The sequence below is a fragment of the Silene latifolia genome, chromosome 3 (assembly GCF_048544455.1).
Source record: "Silene latifolia isolate original U9 population chromosome 3, ASM4854445v1, whole genome shotgun sequence".
NCBI classification, from domain to species: domain Eukaryota; kingdom Viridiplantae; phylum Streptophyta; class Magnoliopsida; order Caryophyllales; family Caryophyllaceae; genus Silene; species Silene latifolia.
The window spans coordinates 77,811,578-77,821,964 of record NC_133528.1 but is presented as its reverse complement, the minus strand read 5'-3'; the positions used below and the strand labels follow the sequence as shown (position 1 = coordinate 77,821,964).

The 10,387-nt window shown below is 40.2% G+C and overlaps 1 non-coding gene across 1 annotated transcript; it reads left to right on the top strand.

The window, feature by feature from the left end:
- The first annotated feature begins 5,023 nt into the window (after nt 1–5,023).
- LOC141650521 (small nucleolar RNA R71) lies at nt 5,024–5,130 on the top strand. Its single transcript, XR_012546547.1, has one exon. It is a non-coding gene; the product is annotated as a small nucleolar RNA R71 (small nucleolar RNA).
- The last annotated feature ends 5,257 nt before the right edge of the window (nt 5,131–10,387 follow it).

Sequence of the window (10,387 nt, the reverse complement as noted above, 5' to 3'; positions counted from 1 at the left end):
TAAATTCCCCAAACCGAGTAAGACACTATTGCTAATGTCCAAGGATGGGTATAGTTCATGCACACACTATGCAATGCATGAAACTAATTTGTCATTTTGGATTTTGAAAATGGGAACAATAAAATGAGAACACCTCAATGGTACCGAGGTGTGAGTCCTCTATGGTGCTAGGACTACTCCATCAATGATCAAGAAAAAAAATATTTAAAACAAAGAGAGAAATAGACAAACCATGAGAGGGTAGGAGTCTCCAAGGCTTGCTAATCTTCCATCATATCATCATCATCACCACTTTCCTCATTAGAAGTGGTCTCATTGCCACTTCCCTCTTCATTTGCTTCTTCACTTTCTTCTTCATCTTGTTCACCATCTTGCTCACCATCCTCTCCTCCTTCTTCACTTGCTTCTTCACCAATGTTATCATCAACTTCTTCATTACCAACAACCTCATTGTCACCCGAAACGACCCTAGATGCACCCGGAAATAGGACTTCTCTATCCGCCCAACTAGGCAAAGGACATGATGGATCAAGTAGTCCTTGCCTAGCTAAGTGTAGGAGGGGTGGATATTGAGCCAAGTAAGTGTTTTTCCGATCCTCAAAGGCTTGCTTGTGCATTGCTTGCATGAGAAGAGTCACATAATCATTTCTTGCTTCAACCCCCTCGGGCTTGAACTCTTCGTACTCAAAAGGGTAAGGTGGTATGACAATGGAAGAGGAGGGCATTTCAAGTTCACTCTTTTGTTGTTGGATAATATACTCGGCCTCTTTAGAAAGGGGAAGTAGATAATTGGTCCGGTGGACGCTTAGACGACAAATCTTTGAAGGCAAAGTAAACGATTTAGCTTCACTAGTGAGCCATCCATACTTGGTGTCAAGAGGGTTATGGGCAACCCACTTGTACTTGTTTATCATAGTATGCATATCAACAAGATGACCACCCTCCTTTGCTTCATACTTGCTATCCTTGTTGAAGTTAGGATCAAAGTATTTGGCTAGGATAGTGACTAAGCCGCCATTGACAATAACGGTAGTGCCATTCTTCCCACAATCAATGTTGAGCCATCTATCTACCAAAAGCCTCAAAGAGTTGAAAGGCTTGGTGTGTACTCTTCCAATGTTCAGAGCCGATTCAAGAAGAATAAAATCAAGTTTGGTGAAATGGTTGGTATCTTTCCTTGCGATAATGGTGTTTCCTATGACCTTGTGCCATACTCTTATGCCCGGATGATGGACTAAAAGAGCACGACTCGCATGAAAGTCCTCAAATTTCCTTCCGGAAATTGCCTCCCAAAGAGGGTCGGGGTCATACTTTCCATAATTCTTGAAATAACTCGGTTCATCACTAAGACCCAAAATTTCACCCAATTCCCTAAAGGAAATGCGTCTACTAACATTAGCTAGACGAAACTCGAGATTCTCCCTACTCTCAACTTTGGTGACTTTCAAAGAACTCAAAAATTCCAAGGTAAGGGAGGGGTATGTCAATTCCTTTGTTTCAAACAATTTCTTCAACCCCATTGCTTTGAAAAAGGCTCTAGTTTGCTCAAGGACACCTAACTTATCCAAGGTGTCTTCACAAATAAATTTGGTGGATTGAAGTGATTTCCTAGCAAACTTGGCAAAAGTATCTCTATGGGTTTTGGAAATAAAAGTTACCTCCGGATAATGCAAGAGTTGATCGATTTCCGGAGTAGTAGATGTTGTTGCTCCCATAGAAGGTTGTTGTTGTTGTTGCACTTCCAAGTTTGGGGTTTCTACCACCATAGCCAATGCTTTCTTTGCTTGGAGGGCCTTTTGCCTTTGTGAAAGTGTCTTTGGTGCCTTTGTTGCCTTTGTTGCTCCCTTAGTCCTTGCCATTGATGAATTAACCAAGAAAAGAATGAAAAATCTTCAATTTGTAGTGTACCCAAATCGATTTAAAGGTGAAAGGCTTTGCCTTTATGAATTCAAAAATCGACTCAAAGGTTGAAGATTTGTGCTTGGTTTTGATTGTTATTGGAAAAGGAGTGATTAATTTGTTGTTAAAAGGATGGTTTGATTTGATTTTGGTGAATGTAGTTGAGGAATTTTGTTTTTGTGATGGAGAGGATGAGGGTTTTGATGTTTTGAAGTAGTGTTATGAATGAATGAATGAAGGAATGAAGGTGGGAGGGGTTTTATAAAGACCGAAATTTTCGAACTGCAGGGGCAATCCGTGCGGTTTCTGCCCAATACGGGCGGGTTCTGCACTTTTTGGGTTTGATAAAACTCGCCTAAAGACGAGCGTATTCAAGAGAAGACGCTCGGATTCGCTGATACGGGACGGGCGGATTCTTCAGAAGACGGACGGATTTCAGTCCAGGAATTTTTCTTGTTTTCCTCAGCAGAGAAGACGGGCGTCTTCTTTCCAAGACGGAAGGATTTTCAGAGACGGGCGGATTTCTGTCCAAGACGCCCGGATTCTCTTACAGTCAAAAATTTTTCAAAATTGCATCTCATAGGGACGTGCGTCTTCTACCCAGTACGCTCGGATTGCATGAAAACGGGCGGATTCTCCTGAATCCGCTCGGATTCTTCCCCTTTGTACCCGGATTCAGTTCCATCCGTGTACAATGCATTTCCCTTACCATTCTTCTATTCTTCTTCATGTCTCGTGTTCTTCATTGTGGGGGCACTACTAGGCATGGATAGCCTAGGTAATTGTCATCCCCATACTAAGGTAAAGCACTACACATCAATTGAAATTGTTAGTCCCTCCCTCACTTCTCTCAAACATGACAATTATCTTGATCAAAGTAAATAAAATAAATCCAAAGATGACGAAAATGCAATACAAGAATTGAAATGCGAGTTAGGGAGTTAGAAGTATTTACAAACGGTGGTTTAGGGAGGACTCCACCAAACTCTCATTCTTGATGAGATGTCAAGGGGGCATGTTCAAGGTGTTGTTGATGTTGCTCAACACCTTGAAGAAATAATCAAAAGCTTGTTCATTATCGTTGTAAAACTCTTCAATAGACCTTTGCCCTTGTTGTCGATCTTGATCAATAGCATTACCAATGTAGGGATTAAAAATCCCTTCAAATTCGTCGTCCCAAAGACCACAAACTTCATTAAGTTGATCATTGAAAATTTCTTGATTTGATGGGGACAACTCTCCCAATTTCTTCTCTTGGCCAATGAGGCCATCCTCTTCTTCTTTGATTGATTTTGATGAGCTTTGCAAGCTCTCCTTGTCACAATTCACTTGCTCTTTGAAAGGAGCATCTTCAATTTTCTTCTTCCATTGGAGTTCCGGCTTCTTCCTCTCATCCTTTCGGCTATAATGATCAATCATAAAACACGGTTCATGCAAACGAGGAGCTCTCATAGTCTTGTCAAGATTAAAGGTTATGCTTTCATCTCCCACTTCTAGAGTGAGCTCACCATGTTTCACATCAATCACCGCACCCGCGGTGTGTAGGAAAGGTCTTCCTAGAATGATCGGAATGTTGGAATCTTCCTCCATATCGACAATGACAAAGTCCACCGGGATGAAAAACTTCCCAATTCGCACGGGGACATCTTCCTATATCCCTAATGGTGTCTTCGTCGATCTATCGGCCATTTGGAGTGTGATGTTAGTGCATTTAAGCTCTCCCATCCCCAACCTTTTACTCACCGAGTACGGCATTACACTCACACTAGCCCCTAGATCACATAAGGCTTTGTTGATCGTTGTGTCGCCAATGGTACACGGTATTGAGAAGCTTCCCGGATCCTTTAGTTTTAGAGGTGAACTCCCTTGAAGTATTGCACTACTCACCTTAGTGAAGGCGATAGTCTCAAGTTTCCGGATCGACTTCTTCTTTGTGAGGATATCTTTCATGTATTTCGCATAGGCCGACACGTGATTGATTAATTCCGTGAAAGGAATCGAGACTTCCAAATTCTTGACAATTTCCATGAACTTTCCAAGTTGGTCATCAAATTTGGGCTTGGCTTGACGACTTGGAAAAGGAAGTCTAATCACAATGGGCTCCTTCTCCTTGACCTTGTCTTCATTTTTCTTTGAACTTTCTTCCTTTGATGATTCTCCATCTTTGGAGTTTTGCACAATTTCTACCTTATCACTAGCTTCCATAACTTCATCCTCAACTTGCTTCTTCGGTGCTTCATACCTTGTACCACTTCTCAAGTGAATGGCACTAACCGTTTCATGTCTTGGGGGATTACTTTGAGGTGGTAATTTCCCCTTTTGTCTTTGTGAGCTTGAAGATGCTAGTTGAGTCACTTGGGTTTCCAACATCTTGGTGTGAGCTAGGATGTTGTTGACGGTGGTTTCCTTTGCTTGGCTATCTTTTTGCATTTGAGTGAAAAATTCTTGTTGATTCTTTTGCATTTGGAGGACCGCTTTTTGGACATCAAAACCTTGGTCATTTTGGTGATTGTATGGATTTTGATTTTGGTAACCTTAGTTTTGATTGAAAAAGGGTCTTTGATTTTGGTTTCTCATGGGAGGTGGGGTGTATGTTGTTTGAGGGTTTTGAACATTTTGGCTTTTGTATGAGAGATTTGGATGGAATTTGGTGTTTTCATTGTAATAGTTGGAATAAGGGGTACCACTCTTGTATGCTTGGAAAGCATTCACTTGTTCATTTGTTCCCCTACATTCACTTTGGTCATGTCCCAAAGTTCCACAATTCTCACATATCCCACTTGGGATTGATGAAGATGCCGTCATGGCATTAACATGATGCTTTGGTGATTTTGAGACTTCTTCAAGTCTAGCCATAGCTTTTTCAAACTTCAAATTGATTGTGTCAATGTGAGCACTAAGTTGAGCACCCAATTGAGTAACGGAGTCCACTTCATGCTTTCCTCCTCTAGTAGCCTTGCGAGGTCTACTATATTGTGAGTTATGGACCGCCATTTCCTCAATCTTGTTCCATGTTTGATTGTCATCAACTTCGGTGAACATTCCATTTGATCCCATGTTAAGAATGTTCCTTGAATCTTCATATAAACCATTCCAAAATTGTTGTACCAAGAACCATTTGCTAAGTCCATGGTGAGGACATGAGCGACAAATTCCCTTGAACCGCTCCCAAGCTTCATACAAATATTCTTCATCCCTTTGCTTAAAACCCGTAATTTGAGCTCTTAGCATGTTAGTCTTTTCCGGTGGGTAGAATTTTTTGTAGAAAGCTAGAGCCAACTTCTTCCAAGAATCAATTCCGAGAGTGGCCTTATCAAGGCCCTTCAACCATTGCTTCGCGGTGCCGATTAGAGAAAAAGGAAATAAGACCCATCGAATTTGGTCTTGAGTCACACCGGTTTGAGAAATCGCATCACAATAGTCGCAAAAGGTTTCCATATGAGAATGAGGGTCTTCACTAGGCATCCCCCCAAATTGGCTCCTTTCGACTAATTGGATAAAGGCGGATTTGGCAATAAAATTTCCGGTTAGATGTTGTGGTATAGGAGTACCATTTGGTAGGTTCTCCTCGGTGGGTATGGAGTGTGACGAGAATTTAGGCATTGTAGGTTGATTTTGGGGTGTATTGTGTAATGGGTTCTCCTCTCCTTCTATTGCGAAAGGGTTGATGAACTCAATAGTTGGTTGAATAACTTCACTAATACCTCTCAAATTCCTCCTAGCAAGTCTCCTATTGTTCGTCAAGGTTCTTTCAATTTCACGATCAAAAGGTAACAAATCACCTTGTGATCTTCTAGACATGCAAAATATCAAATAACTTGAAAACAATTAGAACAAACCTTGAGGAGTTTTACTTCCCCAAGGCAAAGAAAAGACACAACTAATAACAATGTAAAGAAATCTAAATCAAGCAAACACCGTCCCCGGCAACAGCGCCATTTTTTATCGGTCCGTTTCGTGTTCACAAATAGAAAGATGTGGTCGTTGGGTCACGTCCGAATCAAAACACAATTTATAGCTTCACAAATAACTCTACAATTAGTAAAGAGGCAAGTAAAGGTCGGATCCCAAGGGACGGGTATTGAAATGAGATTTCTATTGCAACTAGTGGTGTCTTAGGGGTGTCACAATTTGGGTTGATGTAGAAGATCACTAACTAAAGTAGCAATGAAAATATACAAGCAAGATGAATAAAAAGGGGTGTAAACAATTGATTAAAAAGCACTAGGGTGTCATGGGATCATAGGGGAATCATGGGAATTGATCATACAAACATGTTCTCAAATTATAAGCAAGCAATTATTGTTGTGATGGATTGAGTTGGGTTATATCTTACAATCCTAGGAAAGTTTGGGTCCCGGAGCCGAATCGATTAGATTGTACAACACCTACAAGTCGACTTAATCTTCCCTACTCAACAACATGCATGGTCTAATGAGACTCGAGTTGGGTTATGTCTTACAAGTCTCATTGAAAAGATAGGTGATGGTAGTAAATGCAAGGATTCATAGGCTTAGCATTTCATCAAACATAACATGTGCATGAGTTGAGATCAAAACAAGCAAGCAAATAAAACATGAAAGCATATTAATTTAAGCATGAATCATTCCCCATGTTGGTTTCCCCTAATCACCCATTAACCCTAGCTAAGAGACTACTCACTCATTATCATGTTGATCATGCTAGCAAGGTTGTCAATCATACCAACAAAATGAAACATGATGAATGAATGAAAGTAATTAACAATAATTAAAAAGGGATTAAGAGAATTATACCTACTAATGATTCCAATAATAAAGCAAAGATAAAAGAAGTACTTGATGCTTTATTGAGAGGTTGTCAATCTCCCAATAATAACCCAAATAATCTTCAATTACCCAAAATAAAGGATGAACAAAAGAGAGATTAAGGAAATAAAACTTGTATTAGAACTTGATTAATTGTTGATTACAAAACTAAAGAGAGATTTGATTGATATTAACTACTCTAATTATTGATAAGAAGAACATGCTCTTCTAATTAGACTAATGGGGTATTTATAGTGGAAATTAGGGGGATGCATTAGGCTTAACTAAGGGCTAAACTAGTAATTACACTTTTTAGATTGAGCAGGGAGGAGCCGGTATTTTCCGAAGGAAGGGCTTCTTTCTTTGTAGCTTGGAGAAGACGAAAATGCGCTGTAGAGGAATCCGAGCGGATCAGGGTCGGGACGGGCGGATTCTGGCGAAGGAACCCGAGCGGATTCAAGAGAATCCGGGCGGATTGTGGTGATGGAATCCGAGCATCTAGGTGGAAAACCGCACGGATTGTGCAGGTGGAGGACGGCCGGATTGTAGACAATCCGCACGGATTGTGCCTCACCAAGACATCTTCTTCTTTTCTTCCCTTTTCTTCCCTTTTCTTCATAAATTCCTTGGGGATTTCCTTGGGGACTCAAGGATCCTTTCTCAACATTGCTCATCTACTATCATATGTACAAAGGCCTTCTAATCTTGTCTCTCCTTGATGCTTGGTCATTGGATTCGATCAATTTAGTCTCGTTTTGCCATGAAAATGCAAGATTCTTACTCCTTTCCTACCAAGGGATCAAAATCTCAAAGAATATGCAAAACAAAGAACTAAAGATAATAAATGACCCAAATATGCACTAAAAAGCATGGGAACAAGGCTAATTCGGGGGCTAAATATGCGCTAATTATGGTCACATCAACAGGTCAAAGTCAAAAATCAACAAAGTTTACAGAGAACTCCGAGCCGGGTGGAGCACCGGCTGCCGGGTGACCGGCTGGGAACACAGGCTTTAATGAAACTCGTGAAAACTTACAGGGAGCTCCCAGCCGGGTGAAGCACTGGCGACCGGTCGACCGACTGGGACAACACAGTGCACGAATTCATCAAAAATAACTCCCAAACACTTTGAAACCAACCAAAATCGTTTCACCACAATTATTTACGTATCCTAGCATGATTCTAACTCGGAAAAACAACATACTCGAGACAATATGCAACAATTACGGATTTAAATGATAAAGCATGAGTCTTTAAACCAAACATGTTAGAATTTACATACAAACATGTTATTCAACATTCACTAACACAAATCATGAAAGATACCAATTTTAACATTCATGTGAGTTTAATACTACATACTATCACACAATTTTAACATAAAAGTCGAGTAACCCATCACCATTATCTTTTTGCACTTAAATCCACAATAGACTCGTCTACCTTTCAAGAATCCACTTCCGGGTCAACTAAACTTTCTCCTAAACATGAGAAAACACAAATTAAGACTAAGAATCGAAACTAGAAAAAGGGTACCGTGTGTAAAATGGCTTGACAGCCCTATACATGGAGGAAAGTCGGTTCCTTTCTTACCTAGAAAGATGGAGGGCGATTAGAGGAAGAGATAGACGTGAAAATCACTTGATTCGGACAAGAATTGAGCAAGTTATGGAGTTTTGAAGATTTGTAAGAGAAATGCATAAAAATGGTGATGGGTTTTGAAGATGAATGCTGAAAAATTGAGGGAGGTGTAGTTAGGGTTTCCTTCATGATTTATATGAGGATGAAGGAGTGGTATGTGAGCCCAATAGTCATACTAGGCCCAAAATGTAAAATTGAGTCGATATTCACTAAAAATCACGTCTCAAGCCCACTACAACTCAAGACGGAAAATATTACTATTATTATTATCATTATCCGACGAAAATATTTATTTTTGTATAAGCTAAGCTTTAAAAATATAATATTTATAAAAATCATGTTTAAAAATGAAATTAATTAAGTTAAATAATTTAATATCTAAATAAGCCAGTAAAATGGTTAATTAAATTATAAATGTCAAAATGGAAAATCCGCGGGTGTTACAGATCATGCCGCACTAAAGGACCTCCTAGCCAAACAAGAAGCTAAACAATGATTGATAAGATAGATCTTGCTCTTGCAATAATTTGATCTTGAGATTAAAGACAAGAAGGGGGCCGAAAATGTTGTTACTGATCACCTATCCCGTTTGAAGTTTAATGATAGAGGTATTGAGTTACCTATTGATGATTCCTTTGCCGATGATGTCTTAATGATGTTGGAAGCCGATACTCCTTGGTATGCCGACATAGCCAGCTATCTAGTTGGAATAAAGTTGCCACCTAATCTTTCATATCAACAGAGGAAGAAGTTCTTACATGATGCCAAGTTCTTCCTATGGGACGATCCATATTTGTTCTAACATTGCTCCGATGGGCTATTCCGGAGATGTGTCCCACATTGGGATGTGAAAGGGGTTCTAGAAGGATGCCATTCTTCTCCATATGGTGGTCATCATGGACCATCCAAGACCATTGCAAAGGTGTTGCAATCCGGTTTCTATTGGCCAACCATGTTCCAAGATGCTAAATATTTCGTGATGGCTTGCGACGCTTGCCAAAGGACGGGTTCTATATCAAAGAGGCACGAGATGCCTTTAAATGGTATCTTGGAAGTTGAGGTATTTGATGTTTGGGGAATTGATTATCATGGACCGTTTCCTTCATCAAAAGGGAATTGGTATATCTTGGTTGTCGTTGATTATGTCTCTAAATAGGTAGAGGCAATTGCTACTCCAACAAACGATGCCCGTGCCGTGATCAACTTATTCAAGAAGATCATATTTCCGAGGTTTGGTGTTCCAAGAGCGGTCATTAGTGATCGTGGTACTCACTTTAGTGAGAAACAATTTGATGCCTTATTAGAGAAATATGGGGTCTATCATAGAAGAGGCTTGGCTTACCATCCATAAACTAGTGGCCAAGTCGAGGTTTCTAATCGTGAGCTTAAGTCCATACTTGACAAAGTTGTTGCCAAATCATGAAAGGATTGGAGTATGAAGCTCGATGATACCTTGTGGGCCTACCGTACCGCATATAAGACACCTATTGGTACCTCACCATATAGGTTGGTCTATGGAAAAGCATTCCATCTCCCCGTTGAGTTGGAACAAAAAGCTTATTGGGTGGTCAAGGAGCTTCACATGGATGCAAAGTTGAGTGGAGAAAAGCGATTGTTGAAACTAAATGAGCTTGAAGAATTCCGCTTACAAGCTTATCAGAGCTCCCGTCTTTACAAGGAGAAAACAAAGACATGGCATGACAAGAAGATTTTGAAGAAGGAATGTCAAATCGGTGATAAGGTGTTGCTATTCAATTCCCGCTACAAGCTATTTCCGGGAAAGTTACGATCATGGTGGTCCGGTCCATATACAATCACAAATGTCAACAAGTTCGGTTCCGTTGAAGTGATGACCACCAATGGCGAAAAATTCAAAGTAAATGGCCATTGTTTGAAGGTCTACCATGAGAATGTGATCGTTGGAGTGATAGAGGAAGTGACCGTTCATCCTCTACTTATGGAAGCTTAAAACAACTCAAGCTTCTTATGTTGTGCGGGACGTTAAACCAGTGCTTCTTGGGAGGCAACCCAAGCTTTTTTTTGCTTTTATTTATTTTTG